This window comes from Bos javanicus, chromosome 8, assembly GCF_032452875.1.
Source record: "Bos javanicus breed banteng chromosome 8, ARS-OSU_banteng_1.0, whole genome shotgun sequence".
Lineage (NCBI taxonomy): Eukaryota > Metazoa > Chordata > Mammalia > Artiodactyla > Bovidae > Bos > Bos javanicus.
The window spans coordinates 45,362,956-45,383,193 of NC_083875.1; the positions used below are offsets into that span (position 1 = coordinate 45,362,956).

At 40.3% G+C, this 20,238-nt stretch overlaps 1 long non-coding RNA gene across 1 annotated transcript in view; it reads left to right on the forward strand.

The window, feature by feature from the left end:
• LOC133252668 (uncharacterized) overlaps positions 1 to 19,953 on the forward strand; it is a 122,646-nt gene extending 102,693 nt beyond the window's left edge. The window contains exons 2-3 of the long non-coding RNA XR_009738040.1: positions 1,637 to 1,741; positions 19,862 to 19,953. This is a non-coding gene — a long non-coding RNA (uncharacterized LOC133252668). The remainder of the gene's footprint in view (positions 1 to 1,636; positions 1,742 to 19,861) is intronic.
• The last annotated feature ends 285 nt before the right edge of the window (positions 19,954 to 20,238 follow it).

Here is a 20,238-nt window from a genome sequence, read left to right on the forward strand (position 1 = left end):
CTAGAGCCAGAAATCCTGGAATGTGAAGTCAAGTGGGCCTTAGAAAGCATCATTAAGAACAAAGCTAGTGGAGGTGATGGAATTCCAGTTGAGCTATTTCAAATCCTGAAAGTTGATGCTGTGAAAGTGCTGCACTCAATATGCCAGCAAATTTGGAAAACTCAGCAGTGGCCACAGGACTGGAAAAGGTCAGTTTTCATTCCAATCCCAAAGAAAGGCAATGCCAAAGAATGCTCAAACTACCACACAATTGCACTCATCTCACACACCAGTAAAGTAATGCTCAAAATTCTCCAAGCCAGGCTTCAGCAATATGTGAACCATGAACTTCCAGATGTTCAAGCTGGTTTTAGAAAAGGCAGAGGAACCAGAGACCAAATTGCCAACATCCGTTGGATCATGGAAAAAGCAAGAGAGTTCCAGAAAAACATCTATTTCTGCTTTATTGACTATGCCAAAGCCTTTGACTGTGTGGATCACAATAAACTGTGGAAAATTCTGAAAGAGATGGGAATACCAGACCACCTGACCTGCCTCTTGAGAAATTTGTATGCAAGTCAGGAAGCAACAGTTAGAACTGGACATGGAACAACAGACTGGTTCCAAATAGGTAAAGGAGTACATCAGGGCTGTATATTGTCACCCTGCTTATTAAACTTCTATGCAGAGTACATCATGAGAAACGCTGGACTGGAAGAAGCACAAGCTGGAATCAAGATTGCCGGGAGAAATATCAATAACCTCAGATATGCAGATGACACCCCCCTTATGGCAGAAAGTGAAGAGGACCTAAAAAGCCTCTTGATGAAGGTGAAAGAGGAGAGTTAAAAAGTTGGCTTAAAACTAAACATTCAGGAAATGAAGATCATGGCATCTGGTCCCATCACTTCATGGGAAATAGATGGGGAAACAGTGGAAACAGTGTCAGACTTTATTTTGGGGGCTCCAAAATCACTGCAGATGGTGACTTCAGCCATGAAATTAAAAGACGCTTACTCCTTGGAAGGAAAGTTATGACCAACCTAGATAGCATACTGAAAAGCAGAGACATTACTTTGCCAACCAAGGTTCATCTAGTCAAGGCTATGGTTTTTCCAGTGGTCATGTATGGATGTGAGAGTTGGACTGTGAAGAAGGCTGAGTGCCGAAGAATTGATGCTTTTGAACTGTGGTGTTAGAGAGGACTCTTGAGAGTCCCTTGGACTGCAAGGAGATCCAACCAGTCCATTCTGAAGGAGATCAGCCCTGGGATTTCTTTGGAAGGAATGATGCTGAAGCTGAAACTCCAGTACTTTGGCCACCTCATGCAAAGAGTTGACTCATTGGAAAAGACTCTGATGCTGGGAGGGATTGGGGGCAGGAGGAGAAGGGGACGACAGAGGATGAGATGGCTGGATGGCATCACTGACTCAATGGACGTGAGTCTGAGTGAACTCAGGGAATTGGTGATGGACAGGGAGGCCTGGCATGCTGCGATTCATGGGGTCACAAAGAGTCGGACATGACTGAGCGACTGAACAGAACTGTACCATTTTTCTTGATTCCACCTATATGTGTTAATATGAAATATTTGTTTTTCTCTTCCTGACTTACTGCAAGACCTGTGTTAAGCCTTTTCCTTTCCTTCTTTCCCCAGGACTCAGATGTGACCTTGCCCACTCACTCACAGGGAACCTAAAGGCTGACTCTGGCTCTGAGACTTTTCAGCTTACCTTTTCCTGGGAGTCTTCATCTAACAGAGGTAAGATCACCTGTCCTTACATAGCTAGGTATGCGCTTGCTACTTAGTGTTTTAAAACTAAAATACATTTTGTTTAGATGCATACGGTAGTCACCACTTATCCATGGTTTTGCTTTGCATATTTTCAGTTACCCTTGGTCAAAACATTAAATGAAAAATTCCAGAAATAAACAGCCCATAAGTTTTGAACTATGCCCTATTCTGAGTAGATGAGGAAGTCTTGCACCGTCGCACTGGGTCCAGCCCATGTAGTGAATTATCCCTTTGTCCTGTGTATCCTGCTAATTGATCATTCAGTAGCCTTTTGGTTTCAGATGACTGTTGGTGATATCACAAGGCTTGTGTGCAAGTCACACTTATGGTGAAGAATCTGCCTCCAATGAAGGAGACGCAAAAGACACAAGTTCAATCCCTGGGTTGAGAAGATCCAGTGGATCTTGGCAACCCACTCGAGTATTCTTGCCTGGGAAATCCCATGGATAGAGGAGCCTGGTGGGCTACAGTCTATGGGGTCACAAAGAGTCGGACTTGACTGAGCACATGAGCCACAGAGAGCCACAGTGCACAATTTGAATGCAACAAAGAGAAATAGTAAAGTACTTCCTTTGAGTGAAAAAAAAGTGAAAGTTCTTGATTTAATGAGGAAAGGAAAAAATGTATCTGAGGTTGCTAAGATTTATGGAATGAATCTTCTATCAGTGAAATTGTAAAGAAGAAAAATGAAATTCATGCTAGTTTTGCTGTTGCAACTCAAAGTGCAAGTTATGAGCACAGTGCGTGAAGAATGCTTAGTTGAGATAGAAAAGGCAATAGATTGTACAATAGGTATTTTGAGAGAGAAAGATCACATTTACGTAACTTTTACTACAGTAGATTGTTACAGTTGTTCTATTTTATCATTATTTATTGTTAATCTCTTATGGCAATTTATAAATTAAACTGTATCATGGGTATGTATGTATGTATAGGAAAAAACATAATGTATACAGTGTCTGGTACTATCCATGCTCTCAATTGAGCTTCCCTGGTGGCTCAGACAGTAAAGAAACTGCCTCTAATACAGGAGACCTGGGTTCAGTCCCTGGGTTGGGAAAATCCCCTGGAGAAGGGAATGGCTACCCACTCCAGTATTCTTGCTTGGAGAATCCCATGGACCAAAGAGCCTGATGGGCTACAGTCCATGGAGTTGCAGAGTCAGACGTGACTGAGTGACCAGAACTTTCCCTTTGTTTTTTTTTCATGATCTCAGACATCCACTAGGGGTCTTGCGATGTACCACCTTCAGAAAAGGCAGACTATTGTGTACACAAGTAGAAATGTTGTAAAGAACAGCAAGGGACTGATTAACCCAAATTAAGGTAAATGTGTACTTGGAGGTGGGGGGAGGAATGTGGTTAAGGAGGGATGTACAAGTGGCCTCTCAAGAGTGGGCAATGATCTGCTTCTTAACCAGGATATACATACATGGATCTTTACTATTTCTCAAACTGTACAGTTTTATACTTTCTAGATGTTTGACATATTTTACAATAAAAGCCGTTGAGTAAGTTATAATATTCTGGAACTATCTCAGTGGTTAGAAGACATACTAGTGAATTTATACAGAAGCCAGCCCATCATTTTGACCTCCGTATCCTTTGGCATATTCCCCAAAGTCAGGTGAGGATAGGGAGATAGTAAAGGGAAAAAAACCCCTAACCTAAGAAAAGGCAGGCCACTAGAATCTGACCTTCTCCCCTTACGCCAGAGCTGTGCTTCATTGGACAATAAAGCTCAGCTGCTGCTTTCATGGAACATGAAAATTGGTGGGACAAAGAAACAAGTAAATTTAGGCTCTGCAGGTGGGGAAATGGAGCACACAGAAGGGATCTCTACCTACTAATCATAATGTGAAAATAAGATAGTACCATATATTTTATAGTGTGTATTATTTTTAAGGGGATTTTTCTACTTTGGGGCTTAAATAGAAGGCTATAGAAATTCTATCTTAAAAAATATGAATAAAGGATCATTCTTGCCTCTTTCTTGTCTCCCACCTCCAACCCTCCCACACATCTACCTCACTTACAGTATTTTGCACATTCTATTGCATCCGCTCACGTGTTTGCCTCTACCATAGATCATAGCCTCTCGAGGGCTGGGCTCTGTCTTACCTTTGTGTCTGATGTACTTGACTCAGGCACTGCTATTTTTCAAGGACTGAGAATCAAGGCTCTCTTACCACGTCCTCTCCCTGCCTGCAGCCCCTTTGGCCCCTTTAGTCTCTTTTGTACCACTGTCCCTTGCTTAATGAAACTCCAGACACTCTGGACCCCTTCCTGTGCCTCAGTCATGCTGAGCTCATTCTCACCCCAGAGCCTTTGCACATGCTGTTGTCTCTTCCTTGAGGGCTCTTGTCTCAGTTTGTTCTTCTTACTCAGGTCTTGGCTTAAATGATGCCCTTTGGGAGAGGTCTTCCACAACCACTGTATTTAATGCCACCTTTTTCTCTGTCTTCTCGCCTGTCCCCTCCATCCTATTAACCTTGACTCATTTTCTCCAGAGCATTTTCACTACTGAAATTTGCTTAATTATTTACTTGTCTATTTATTGTCTTTCTTCTCCATTTCAGCAGGGCTCTTCATTTGTGTGTATGTTTGTTTTTCTTGTTTGTTTTTGTGCTATATCTCTAGTAGCTAAACTATTGCCTGGCCTACAGTAAGCACTCAATCCAGTTTTTGAATAAGTAAATTAATGGATGGTACTGTGTTAAGTATTTATATAACTGAGATGCATAACTGCATCTTGAATTTAGCAATGAACAAAGGTGACTCAAGATTAGTGTGCTAATATAATATCCAACACATAGCAGGTACTCAATAAATATTTATCCAATGAATAAATATACAGAATATGTAAAGGATTCTTGAAAATCAATTTTAAAATCTCACAAACCAATATATAAGCTAGCAAAGGAAAAACTCCTAAAAGTAATGGGTTTAGCAGAGTTGCAGGATTTGAGGTCAATATATAAAAATCAATTTTATTTCTGTATACTAGCAACTGAAAAGCAATCTTTTTTATTTTTTAAAAAATTTAGTATATTTCCCCTTTTTCTTTCTTTTTAAAATCAGAGTATAATTGCTTTACAATATTGCATAGTTTCTGCTATACATTGAAAGTCAATCAGCTGTGTGTATATATTCCCTCCCTCCCACCCCCACCCCCATTCTACCTATCTAGGTCATCACATAGCACGGAGCTGAACTTTAACACATATATTTTAAAATATTTTTATTTTTAAGTATAGTTGATTTGCAATGTGTTAATTTCTGATATCCAGCAAAGTGACTCAGTTATATACATATATGCATTCTTTTTTATATTCTTTTACTTTATGGGTTATCCCAGGATATTGAATATAGTAAGCTTCCCTCATGGCTCAGATAGTAGAGAACCTGCCTATAATAAAGGAGACATGGGTCTGATCCCTGGGTCAGGAAGACCCCCTGGAGAAGGAAAATGGCTAACCACTCCAATATTCCTGCCTGAAGAATTCCATGGACAGAGGAGCCTGGCAGGCTACAGTCAATGGGGTCACAAAGAGTCGGACATGACTGAAGCGACTGAGCAGGCACAAACTGCACCCCAAAATAGAATGTGTGTGCGTGCTCAGTCACTTCAGTCATGTCCAACCTCATGGACTGTAGCCCACCAGGCTCCTCTGTCCATGGGATTCTCCAGGCAAGAATACTGGAGTGGGTTGCCATGCCTTCCTCCAGATGATCTTCCTGACCCACGGATCCAAATGGGGTCTCATGCATTGGCAGGCAGGTTCTTTACCACTAGCGCCACCTGGGAAGCCCTCCAAAAAAGAATACTTTGGTATAAATCTAACAAAATATGTGTAGGATTCGTATGTTAAAAACTGGAAAACACTGATAAAATAAACAATGAACTATATATATATTAAAAGACACATAGCCTTGGGATAAACCATAATGGAAAAGAATATAGAAAAGAATGTGTACAATTTCTCTGGTGGCTCAGTGACAAAGAATCTGCCTGCCAAGGTAAGAGACATGAGTTTGATCCCTGGTCCGGGAAAATCCCACATGCCGCAGAGCAATTAAAGCTGTGTGCCACAACCATTGAGCCTGTGCTCTAGAGCCTGGGATTCGCAACTACTGAGCCCTCAGGCTGCAACTGCTGAAGCTCACACACCCCAGAGCCCGTGCTCTGCAACAAGAGAAGGCCCCTCAGTGAGAACTCATGCACTGCAACTAGAGAGCATCCCCAGGCCCACTCACCGCAACTAGAGAGAAGCCCAGGCAGCAAGGAAGACCCAGCACAGCCATAAATAAATGAATATTATAAAAAAGAATCTGTATATGTATAAAATTGAGTCACTTTGCTGTAGAGCAGATATTAATATAACGTTATAAATAAATTATACTTCAATAAAAATTTTTTTGCTTTTTAGTTTATACTGTGGTATAAGCAATTAAAAATGTTGTGATAGTTTCAGGTGAACAGCAAAGGGACTCAGCCATATACATACATGTATCCATTCTCCCCAAACTCCCCTGCCATCCAGGCTGCCACAAACATTGAGCAGAGTTCCATGTGCTATATGTACAGTAGGTCCTTGTTATTATTCATTTTAAATATAACAGTGTGTACATGATCATCCCAAACTCTGTAACTATCCTTTCCCCTCATTCCCATCCCTACAACCATAAATTCATTCTCTAAGTCTGTGAGTCTCTTTCTGAAAAAAAAATTTTTTTAAAGACAGATAGGCATGTTCATTGTTAAAATGTCAGTTTTTCCCCAAATTAATCTATAGATCTGACATAATCCTAATCAAAATCTCTGCAGAATTTTTTGTAGATATCAATAAACTGATTCTAAAACTGATATGAGAGGCAAAGGAATTAGATTAGCCAGTACAACTTTGCAAAAGAGGAGCCAATTTGAAGAGTCATGCCATCTGATTTTGAGAATTACTGTAAATCTCCAGTAATCAAGACAGTGTGGTATTGACAAAAGGAAAGACCTATAGATCAGTGAAACAGAACAGAGAACCTAGAAATTGACCCACATATATATATGTGGGTCATAGATTTTTGACAAAGATGCCAAATAGTCTTTTCAACAAAATAGTGCTAGAACAACTGGACATCCATAAGCGCAAAAAAAACAAAACAAAACAAAACAAAAAAACCAAACCAACAACAACCTTCAACTCATATCCTTTATTGTATATAACAATTACCTAAAATGCATTATAGATGCACCGTAGACCTAATGGTAAAACCTAAAAATATAAAACTTCTAGAAGATAAAATTGAAAAATCCTTGTAACCTTGAGTTAAACAAAGATTTCTTTGCTTAACCTTGGTTTTAATCTTGGGTTAAGCAAAAGATATGTTACCTGAAACACAATCCATAAAAAACAAACTGATGAACTTGACTTCATCAAAATTTAAAACTTGTGCTCTGTAAAAGACACTTCAGAGTGTGAGAAGACAAGTCACAGACGGGGAGAAAACGTTTGCAAATCATATATATCCAACAAAGGACTTGTATCTATGATATATAAGAGTTTACAAAACTCAATAATAAGAGAACAAAACCCAGCTTTTTAAAAAAAGACCTGGTAAGAGTTTATTTAGATACAACTGACAAGAAAATTTGCAAAACCCAGTTTTTTACATGGGCAGAAGATTTGCACCAACACTTTACCAAAGAGAATATATGAAGAGAAAGTATCACATGAAAAGATGCTTCTCACTATTACTCATTAGAGAAATATAAATGAAAACTACAATGAAATACAATTTTACATCTACCAGATTGTAAATATGTTTTTACAACTCCAAGTGGTGTGGAAGATGCAGAAAAATGAAACTTCTCATGGCCTATTGATAGGAGTATAAATCTGAATGGTTTCTTTAGCAGGCAATTTGGCATTTATCTAGCTGGTTGAAGACTCACATACCCCCATGACCCAGTAATTCCACTCCTAGAATGAGAAAATTTTGAACATGTACACAAAGAAAATAATGTGTACAAGAATGTTAGGTACAACATTTCATAGGAACAGCAGAAAATGTAGAAAAATGTCCATCACAGGTGAACAGACAAACTGTGGTTTATTGCTACATTGTCAAACAATATAGCAAGGGTTAGCAGACTATGCAGCCTATGAGTCAAATCCAGCCCAACACTCTTTGTGTAAATAAACCTTTATTGAAACCCAGCCACCCGCAGTCCTTGATGTACTGTCTATGAATGCTTTCCTGCTACAATGACATCATTGGGTAGTTGCAACAGAAACTACATAGCCCACAAAGCCCAAAATATTGACTGTCTGTTTTTTACAAGAAAGCAACACCAATAAATGAATCAGAGGTGTGTATTAGTGTTCAACCCAGAGAAACAAACCATCAGTCAGGGTTCAACCAAAGGGAAAAACCAGTGGGAGATAGATGGTAAGAGGTTTATTGAAAGTAATTGGCTTACATGATTGCAGACTTGGCTAGTTTAAGTCCAAAATCCACAGGATAGGCCATCAGGAAGGGCAATCTGGAACTGTCAAGCAGGAGGTGAAGCTGCTGTCCACAGGATAATTTTTTTCTTCTTCAGAGAAGCCTCAGCTCTGCTCTTGATACCTTTCAACTGATTGAATCTTGTTCATCCAAATTATGTAGGATGATCTCCCTTACTTGAAGTCAACTGGTCAAGGGCTTTAATCACATCTACAGAATACATTCACAATAATACCTAGATTAGCATTTCATTGAATGACTGGACACTATAGTCAAGTTGACAAATAAAACTGACCATCACATGTATTAATAAAGATAGATCTTGTAAATATAATACTGAACAACAACAAGTTACAAAATGATATGTGTGGTATGGTAACTTTTATATAAAACTTATAATAATCATAGGAATTTAATGCCATTGATTGATACATGTCTGTGTAAAACTATGTGGAACACTGATAAACAGCTACTGTATGATACTGTTTGACATTGGGGAGGAAGAAAAGGAGTAGAATTGAGGGTGGGTATACTGAATCTGTAAATTTTTTTTTTATGGCAAGAGACTCCAAAGCAAGGGAGGCACGTAGGAATTTTATTAAGCTTGACCCTTTATTACAATTTTAAAAATATATCACTGTTAACACTTGTATGTGTGTTTGTAATTCTACACAATCATTACATTTTTAAAAATTCATAATGATTGGGCTTCCCTGGTGGCTCAGTGGTAAAGAATCCACCTACCAGTGCAGGAGACACAGGTTTGACCTCTGATCTGGGAAGATCCCACATGCCACAGAGCACAAGGCCAGGCGCCACAACTTTTGAGACTGTGCTCTAGAGCCTGGTAGTCGCAAATACTGAGCTCATGTGCCAAAACTACTGAGGCCTGAACACCCTGGAGACCATGCTCTGCAACAAGAGAAGCCACTGCAATGAGAAGCCCAAGCATCACAACCTGAGAGCAGCTTCTGCTCTCCACAGATAGAGAAAGCCCACACAGCAGCGAAGACCCAACACGGCTGATAAATAAATACATAAACTTAAAAAAAATTGTAATGATTGCCCTCCTTCGGACAAACCTAAAAAGCACGTTCACACTGGGCAGTCAACTTTGAATCAGAACCACCCTGGAAAGGATCAGAGAGTAGAAGCTTCTTTTTTTCCCCCTAAATTCCAAACCCCTCTTTGGAAGCTACATCAGAATTTTTTTTCAGGAATCTGTATTTCAGGGACTGAGCCTCACATCCTGGGAGCCAAGTGTGGAAATTCAGTGTTCACTGTGCTGCAGCCTGTGTGCAGAGGAGAGCAGGGAGCAAGGTGTGAGTTATTCTTACTGGAGCCCTGACCTTGACTGACCTCCACGGTGTCAAGCTCTGTAGCCAAACAGAACTCCTGACTTAAGGAGCTAGAGATAAAGAGGCAGGTGGCCGGTCACATGGCACGTGGCTGCTGATGGAATGAGACTTGTCAGACCTCCCAGGGGGCTCTTACCAGGGTCCGCATGTGTGTTCACACACAGAAACAGCATTGAGCATGCTTCCTGAAGAAAGTCAGATGACTTCTGACTTAAGAGGTATTAAGCCTGGATTCAGAGGTGGCAACCTTCAGTATGCCTGCAGAAATCAATCAATTGACATTTCCTACAGCAAAGCAACATAACTCTTTTTGCAAAAAATTAACTTTTTTATGATTTGGAAAAGTACATGTTCTTTGTGAAAATTTAGAATATCTGAAAAGCTAGAGAGAAGAAAACAAAAATTCCCCTATGCAGAGTTATTAGTGGTTATCATCTATTCTTTTCTTTGTCATATATATTTTTTCCTATAGTTAATTCATCTTTTTAGCAATGGTTATTGAGTACCTACTGTGTACCAGGCTTTATTCTAGAGATATATGAATAAACAAAACAGAACATCAAGTTTCCTACCTTATGAAGCTCACAATGAGGAAGGTAAACCAATCATGGAAAAGTAAACACGTAAATATGGAAGATAAATTTAGATCATATGTGCTATAGTGGAAAAAACAATACCTAAAAATACTGAAGACTTACAATGTATTGTTCTAAGCCCTTCACCTCATATAATATTAATACATTGAGTAAAGCTGGCGTGTGTGGGGGGGGGGTGTGCGCATGTGTATGTGTTTTAGATGGAAGATCATTACCATAAATCTTTCTGTTCAGTGGTCAGGGAAGTCTTCTTGCAGGAAATGACACAGGAGTCAAGGTTTGTGTGAAGGGAAGAAGACAACCAGAGAAGATGCAGGTTAAGGGCTTCCCTGGCAGAAGGCACAGCAAGTTTAAGTTCCCTGAGTACAAAATAGTTTTAGCATGTTCATGAAACAGAAGGCAAAAGACAAGCATAGCTGAAACTTTGGGGCGCCAGGGGCAGAGTGGTCTGCAATGACACTGAAGATGTATGTTTTGTGATTAGGCCATGTAGGATCTTGAAGGCCACAGTAAAGAGTTTAACTTTTATTCGAAGATGTTACAAAGCCTTTAGATTTTAAGCAGCAGAGAGACAAGATCTGATTTCCACTGGTTTAGAGATCATGCTGCACAGTGTTTGGCAAATGAATTTTAAGGATGCAAACCAGAATCTGGAAGACGAGTTGGAAGTTTCCTGAGGTCATCCAAGTGAAAGGCGATGGCCCATTGGACCAGGCTAACAGCAGAATAGATGAACAGAAGTGGGGGAGAGTTAGGATTCTATTGAAGTGACACTGTTTTTGTAGTTTTATGTAGGCCCTGTTCATTTTCCTTCATTTTAGAAAATAAAAAGGATTTAGAAAATTCTTCTAAAACAGAATTTTAAAATATATCAGCCACACTTCAGGAGACCCAAATTGGAAAACAAGCAGGGAAGCCTAAGAATGGTAGATCCTGTTATTGTTTTGAGGGAGAGGGTGTGATGATTTGGGAGAATGGCATTGAAATATGTATAATATCATATAAGAAATGAATCGCCAGTCCAGGTTCGATGCAGGATACAGGATGCTTGGGGCTGGTGCACTGGGATGACCCAGAGGGATGGTACAGGGAGGGAGGTGGGAGGGGAATTCAGGATTGGGAACACGTGTACACCTGTGGCGGATGCATGTTGATGTTGGCAAAACCAATACAATATTGTAAAGTAAATAAATAATAATTTAAAAAATAAAACAAACAAACAAAAAAAACCTGAACATTCAAAAAATGAAAAAAAATTAAAGAATGGTAGATCCTAAGAAGATGGAAGGCTAACCCTGGACTGTGATTGGAGGCTCCAGGGAACTCTTGAGTACAGCAGATCCAGGCAATGTTTTTTCCAGCTGTTTCATTCTCTCCTCATCCCACCTCTGTCTTCACACTCTCACTTAAGTATAATTAAAGGCCTGAACTTTTGCCTCAGCTGCGACTCATGGAAAAATTGACACCACTCACTGACACAGTGCCTGTGCCTGATTTACCAACATCCTACAGTTGGAATTTGAAACTTGGGAGCCCTCTTTGCTAAAACCCTGCCCACAATGCAAAGTTGAAGGCAGTTGCAAATGGGGTTTTACCAAAGGCTGTGGAGCCCATATTATTGATTGCTATACAAAGTCACTCTCTAATACTTCTTCTTCCCCCGAGAGCCTGCCCTTTACTATAAAGAGTGACAGTGCCAGATATTTTCCCTAGCCTCCCTTGAGCCCGGCTTCCCTGGTTGCTCAGCTGGTAAAGAATCTGCCTGCAATGCAGGAGACCCCGGTTTGATTCCTGGGTCAGGAAGATCCCCTGGAGAAGGGATAGGCTTCCCACTTAAGTATTCTTGGGCTTCTCTGATAGCTCAGATGGTAAAGAATCCTCTGGAGAAGGGATAGGCTATCCACTCAAGTATTCTTGGGCTTCCCTGGTAGCTCAGATGGTAAATAATCCACCTGTAATGCAAGAGACCTGGGTTCGATCCCTGGGTTGGGAAGATCCCCTGAAGGAGGGCATGGCAACCCAATCCAGTATTCTTGCCTGGAGAATCAAATTGACAGAGGAGCCTGGTGGGCTACAGTCCAAGGGGTTGCAAAGAGTTGGACATGACTGAGCAACTCAACAACAGCACATACCTTGCAGCCAGACCTCAAATCTAAGAGTATTGTCTTGGTTCTCAGATTTACTCCCTGATGACTCCAGGATGGCTGCCTCCATTTTCTAACTAGAGTTTCCTACAGTCTAGATTTATCTGACTGAATTTCTTATGATGTCATTTAATGTGGCCCTCTGTTCTCTGTATTTCCTATAAAACAATAGTTGTAAACCTCAACACATATAAACCTTGCAACAACCCAATGAGGCAGGGCTATTAAATGTCCCCATTTTACAGAGGAATAATCGGCTAAGGCATAGAAAATTTCTGTACTAGAGGTCACGCGGCCAGAATTTGCATCTAAGCAGATGCTTCTAACCTCTGTGCTGCACACAAGGAAATATATAAGCAAGACATTCATGCAGCTCACTTTACTTGAACATTCTCCAGGAGCAGATGATTGGTTGGCTTGCAAGCCTAGAAATCAATTAAGTCAATTAGCAGCAGCTAGTGAGCATCTACAGCATGTCTGGGCTAAGCTGTGGGATGCAAAGAGTGACAAGATGATGTTGAAGATGATGATAGCTGCCCTACCGAGCACTTCCTGTGTACCAGACCCCGGGCTCAGTGCTATGACTACAGCAGTGATCATCACAGTCAAAACGAGTTTCATTATGTATCAGTCTTGTGAGAGAAGAACCACAGTGTGTTAAGTGCTATAATGGGGATTGTTGAGAGCTGTGTAAGTCCAATCCAATGGTCACTAGCCCCATGGGGCTATTTCATTTTAAATTAATGACAATTAAATAACATTTAAAATTCAATCTGTCAGTCTCTGTAGCTGCTTTTAAAATGCTCAATAACCACTTGTGGCTAGCGACTATCTATTGGATATCACAGATTACAGAATGGAATCATTGCGCTAAGTTCTATGGGACAGTGCTGATTTAGATAATTGGGAAAGCACGGGGAAGAAACACCACCCTGTCTGGACTTGGAGGTGAGGTGAGGGGTGAGGGAAGGGGTCCCAAACACCTGATATTATATTTAAGCTGAGACTTGAAGAATGAGTAATTTTAGTCCTTACTGCACCCCTACCAGATGTCTTTGTTGTTGTGTAGTCACTAAGTCATATCTGACTCTCTGCAACCCCATGTACTGTAGCCCACTAGGCTCCTCTTGTTCAGGCAAGAATACTGGAGTGGGTGTCCATTTCCTTCCCCAGGGATCTTCTCAACCCAGGGATCGAACCCGCAACTCCCACATCTCCTGCACTGCAGGCGGACTCTTTACTGCTGAGCCATCAGGCATGTCTTATATACCTGTTTAATGAATGAGGAAATGGACTTTGAAAATTTACAAAATTTGCCCAAAGTCTCAAGAAAAAAATGTGAGCAGGAACATTTGATCCCAGATCTATAAAAAGAAAAAGAAAGTGACGTTGCTCAGTCAGGTCTGACTTTGAGACTCCATGGACTATAGCCTACCAGACTCCTCTGTCCATGAAATTTTCCAGGCAAGAGTACTGAAGTGGGTTGCCATCTCCTTCTCCAGGGGATTTTCCCAACCCAGCGATTGAATGTGGGTCTCCCTCATTGCAGGCAGACACTTTACCATCTGAGCCACCAGGGGAGCCCAGATTTATCTGTCTGCTCAAAACACTAATGCTTGAAATGCTAATTCTAGAAGTAAAGGAACCCTGGGCAAAAGAGACCTCTTTTAGAAGAAAGGGGTGATATCTTCACAAATATTGATTGAACACTTTGTGCTGTATTTCAAAGCTCTGTAGGCACTGAGGTCAGGTGAGCAGTTTACAAAAACTGGGGCCTCTCACTACATGGAGTTTGTCATCTTATTGTGGAATGAGTGCAGAAAAGTGAGTGTACTCTAAGTGCTAAGGGAATCCCAAAGGGTAGTGATGGCTTCCTGTGAAGACTCTTTGGAAAGAGAAAGAGTTCAAGGGATCTTGAAAGACACATGGGATGTGACTGTTGGAGCATTCCAGAATAGAGGAAAGGCTTGTGGGAAAGCATAGGGTAAGGCGTACAATGCCAGTGCCAAGACTACAGGTAATACCTCCACCAAGTTAGAGATTTATTGAGGTGAGATAACTCAGTCCTTTCTGCAGACATGGAACTTCATTGAAAATTCTTCTTGAACAACATTTATAGGTATGTCTATGAACTGATCAATTCAGGGGCAGGCCCAAGACTTCACTAATTTCTGCCTGACCTCTGAGAGCATCAAAGATATCACAGCAGAATCTGTCTCTTTCCATTAGGAAAGTCTTTGGGAACATGCAAGAAAGGTTTGGAGGGTGATTCGTCTTTGTCTTCGGAAAAATTGTGGTGCTTCCCCGGTCTCTCACCCCCATCTTCAAACCCTCAAATGGACACCAGCTCCAGAGAGGGAAGGACATTTAATCATAGGGTGCAAAATTAATTTGGGGAATTTTGTATTATGTGTTTGTTTATTTCTTTGGCTGTTCCAGGTCTTAGTTGCGGCATGTGGGATCTATTAATAATTCCCCAAGAAAGAGAAAGAAAGAAAGTGAAGTCGCTCAGTTGTGTCCAACTCTTTGCGACCCTGTGGACTGTAGCCTCCCAGGCTTCTCCTTCCATGGGATTCTCCAGGCAAGAATACTGTGGAGTGGGTTACCATTTCCTTCTCCAGGGGATCTTCCCGACCCAGCGATCAAACCCAGGTCTCCCACATTGGAGGCAGACGCTTTAACCTCTGAGCCACCAGGGAAGCCCTAATAATTCCCCAACCAGGGATCAAACCTGGACCCTCTGTATTGTGATCATGGACGGGATCTTAGCCCCTGGACCACCAGGGAAGTCCAGGGAATTTTAAATCAATATACTACTATGCACATCACTTTATGGGAAAAACAATCCAATTAACAAAAAAATATTAATTGACTTGTGAATGGTATAGATATGATATATTAGTGCCATACAAACATTTTATATAGTAGTGTTCACTGTTCACAAACTGTCTATTGTTCCATTTTTTGTCTTAAATTATTTCACGTATATTTTTTTGCACATCAATATAGTCCAAATAGGGCTTCCCTATTTGGGAAGCTCAGGCAGTAAAGAATCTGCCTGCAATGGGGGAGACCTGGGTTCAATCCCTGGGTTGGGAAGATCCCCTGGAGGAGGGGATGACAACCCATTCCAGAATTTTTGCCTGGAGAACCAAAGTGACAGAGGAGCCTGGCGAGCTACAGTCCATGGGATTGCAAAGAGTCAGACGCTACTGAGAAACTAAGCACAGCACCCCATAGTCCAAATAATATTTCCTTTTGGAGATAGTCTATAACATAGTCAGTCTTCAATTGTTAACTGTTGAATTTATTTCCTGCCACTATTAATATCAGTGCACTGAATAGTTTTGTACAATCATTGTTTACATTGTATATATTGTATATTATAATGTTTTAGAATATATTCCCGAAAGTAGGATGTCTGGGACATAGGTAATAATAATTGCATATTTCTTGTTAGCTGCTCTCTAAAAAGACTCTGCCAGTGTTCATTTGGTGTATTTATTCCCTCAAAGTGTCATCAACATTAGGTTTTGAATTATTCCTTTGCTTTCAATAATTTAAGGGATTTGGAGTCATGGAAAATCTCAGCCCTGTTAGCAACTTGACTTATCCTTTCTGCCTCAACTGCTTCATTGTGGAACATAAATAATACGACTACTTTTCTGGATTGGGATTGAATGAGATAGTTCAGATGAAGCAGCTGGCACAGTACATAGGTAGCCAGTGTCTACTCCACGTGCCTTAGGGAATTGGAGGTACCTTAGAGCTAAGAGTTGGACACGACTGAGTGACTTCACTTTCACTTTTCACTTTCATGCATTGGAGAAGGAAATGGCAGCCCACTCCGGTATTCTTGCCTGGAGAATCCCAGGGAAGGGGGAGCCTGCTGGGCTGCCATCTATGGGGTGGCACAGAGTCGAACACGACTGAAGTGATAGCAGCAGCAGCAGTAGTAGAGCTCTCAGTCTGCATTTTCCTTTATCTGCTGCTGAGGTTATGCATTATGGGGGGTAATTATATATCATGGGAATACCCCTAGAATATTTAAGACCCCCAGTCTCCTCCTGTGCTCGTGCTAAATTACGTCAGTCGTGTCTGACTCTTGGCGACTTTTTGTGACCCTATGGACTATAGCCTGTGAGGCTTCTCTGTCCATGGGATTCTTCAGGCAAGAATACTGGAGTGGGTTCCAATTTCCTTCCTACTCTTCACCGTCTCCTCTGTCTCACAGGATGCTTCAGTCTTGAACTAGAGTCCTTTCTATCATCCTTTCTTTGTTTGCCACCTGGTTCAAGGTGATGTTTGCTATCACCATGGCATCCAGACTTGATGTCCAGTGTTAACAGGATATAGCCTAGCATCTTCCTTACAAACCCAGAGTCCCAGACTTACAGACTGTCTGAGTTTAAAAGAAGCCACAATGGTTATTATCCAACTTTCCCTTGGGTGCTCGACAGTTTCCAATCAGCGGAAATGGTCTTCTTAAAATTGATTAAATGATGCCAATTGGATAAATGGGCTTCCCTGGTGGCTCAGTGGTAAAGAATCTGCCTGCAATGCAGGAGACCTGGGTTCAATCCCTGGGTCAGGAAGATCCCTTGGAGGAGGGCATGGCAACAAATTCCAATATTCTTGCCTGGAGAATTCCATGGACAGAGGAGCCTGGCAGGCTACAGTCCATAGGGTCACAAAGAGTTGGATGCGACTGAAGCGACTGAGCAGTAGCAGCATTGGATAAATACTATGATGAATTTAAGGTGAGGCTAGAATTTGGTCTCTCTATTCTTGGCCCTCCAGGCAACACAGCATTCTCATCCACTATAGTCAATTCTCAAATAAATTATATTATCACTTAGACAATTTGTGAAACATCTTTGAGAAACATTTTAAGTTCTGAATGTCATAATTAAACAGGATAGGGAGCAGTCTTCTGTTGATAGAACCCAGTATTTTATTTAATTGATTTTTTCCCATATAGTTTATATAGTTATGAAACATCTAAAGTCTACTTCCTTCTGGTTAATAGATGGTGTCTAAAACCAATAAATCAAGAAATAGAGATGAGTATATTATAAAAATGGAAACTATTACAAAAATAAGAAACACAAAAATTGGGAGGCAAAAATAGGAGAGGATGTGGGAGTTAGATTAAGAAAAGCAGAACTGTATTATTTAATGTTAAAAAGAGAGTCAGATGAAGAACAAAAACCCAGGAACTTAAAAATGGTATTCTCTAGAACTAGAGGTTGGATGGTGAGTAGGAAGGAAAATCTTACTTTTAACTTTAAACTCTTATATGGTTTGAAATTTTTTGACATATGTATGTTGCTTTTTCCTTTTTAAAAACTGCTTTATTGAGATTAATTTACATACCATTCCATTCACCCACTTAAAGTGTGCAATTCAGTGTTTTCCAGCATATTCACATCACATCACTGCCTTCCACTTCAGAACATTCTCATCATCTGCCCCTAAATATGCCACCTAAATCTATTTTACCTGTTCCCTGGTAGCTCAGACGGTAAAAGACTCGTCCTGCAATGTGGGAGATCTAGGTTCTATCCCTGGTTTGGGAAGATTCCCTGGAGGGGGGAACGGCTACCCAATCCACTGCACTGGCCTGGAGAGTTCCATGGACAGAGGAGCCTGGCAGGTCACAAAGAGTCAGACATGACTGAACAACTTTCACTTTCACTTTCAGATCTATTACCTATTAGCACTCACACCTCATTCCCCCAGGAAGTCCTTCTCTCCCTAGCTCTAGAGAACCCCTAATCTATTTTCAGTCTCTATAGATTTTCTCACTTTGAATATTTAATATAAATTAAATCAAACAACTTATGGACTTATATCTGGCTTTTTTTCAGTTAGTGTAATGTTTTCAAAGTTCATCCATGTAATAGCAAGTACCAGTACTTCACTCTTTTTTATTGCTGAATAATATTCCATTGTTTGGATATACCACATTTGTTTATCAATTCATCAGTTAATGGAGAGTTGGATTGTTTTTATGAATTTTCCTGTGGATGGATGTTTTCGTTTCTCTTGGGCATATACCTGGCAGTGAAATTGCTGAGTTATATGGTAACTATGTTTTGAGGAACTGTCAGAGCATTTTCTAAAGTAATTGCATCATTTTATATTCCCACCAGCAACATGGGAGGTTCACTTCTCCACATCTTCACCAATAGTTGCTATGATATCTTTCTAATTTTAGCCATCTTAGTGGGCCTGAAGTGGCATTTCATTGTGGTTGTGATTTACATTTTCCTAATAGCTAATAATATTGAATATCTTTTCATATTCTTACTGGCTGTTTTTATTTCTTTGGAGAAATGTCTATTCATTTCCTTTCCCCAATGCACATGTTATTTTCACCATTAAAAAAAGTATAAACTATCTTAATGCCTAGTAAGCAAATACTAAATGTTTAAGATGATAGTCTCTGAATGAAGAAAATTGAGCTGTTTCTTTTTTCTTTTCCATTTTTTTTCTAAAATTTAAAAACAAACTTTTAATCATCAAGTATTAATGTTTCCTTTTTATTTATCTTTTTCTGATTTAAAAAAGTAACACAAGGATTTTTTTTAAAGAGACACAATATTAATCTAAAAGCAATAATAGCTAATATTTTAGCAGATTTTCCTTCAAGATATTTTACTAGACCTTCTATACTTTTTGAGGTTGTAGTATATGTGCAAATTTAAATTATGCCTTTTGTTTTTATTCTAATGTAGTAAAAAAAAACACCAAAACCTGCATGTTAAACAAAGTTCTTTAGCCATTTCTTTTGAGAGTTTCTAAAGAAAATGCCACTATATCTTATGGTGTGCAGAATGGTCATGAAAGAGGGCTCCTTTCTCACATTTGTTGCTTTAAAATTGAAAAACAGTGAAAGTGAAAGTTGCTCAGTCATGTCCAACTCTTTGTGACCCCATGGACTAGTCCATGGAATTCTCCAGGCCAGAATACTGGAGTGGGTAGCCTTTCCCTTCTCCAGGGGATCTTCCCAACTCAGGGATCAAACCTTTAAAATTAAGGGGAAAAATTAGGTCGCATACGTACATACTGTCCCTTAACCTGTGGAAAACACAAACCCAGTAGAACTTGGAGAGGACATAGCCTGGTCCTTTACTTCCGTCTGATGCTCTCTCCCCACTTAAAACAGGAAAAAAAAGAAAGGAGTCTTGTGCAGTAGGAAGAAGCTGGGCCGCTCTCCAACCTCTTCTAACTTATATCTTCATGGTGTGGCTTTGCCTTTGGTTTAAAGTATTTGCAAATCCCCATGATACCACCAATTCCTGTATTTTTCCTTACACAGTATTTGTACTAAAAAAAAGCATACTTTTCTTGTTTTCCCCATCCTCTCTTTCCCTCATTATAACTCTTTCTCCTGAAATCACTCATGCCATTAGGACAGGCTGACTGCAGATAGAGCTATGACTTAATGTTTCTTCTCATCCTTTTTTTTTTTTTCCTCCCAAAGCCTCCAGTGTTGCCAATTGCAGCCACTTCAAATGGAATCTGATTGCACAGATTCCATTTCCTCCCATGATGATGGAATCAATAGCCCTCTCCTCCTGGTAAGAGCTCGGGAAAGGTACTTTTTATACACTTGCCTCAAGTGTTCAATTTTCTGTAACAGTATATGCTGTTGACTCTTTATGTTCCCATGTATGTCCACAAACACTTCTCGGACCACAATACCATCCCAAACTACACACATATAACAGGCTGCTTCTTGTCTAAAAATGTAGGGAAAACACCAGGACATAAGCATAAGAGAATAAATCTGACTACCAACAACTCTCCCCAGGTCTCCAATCACAGCTGTGCAAAAATGAACTTAAGGTGAATGATTCA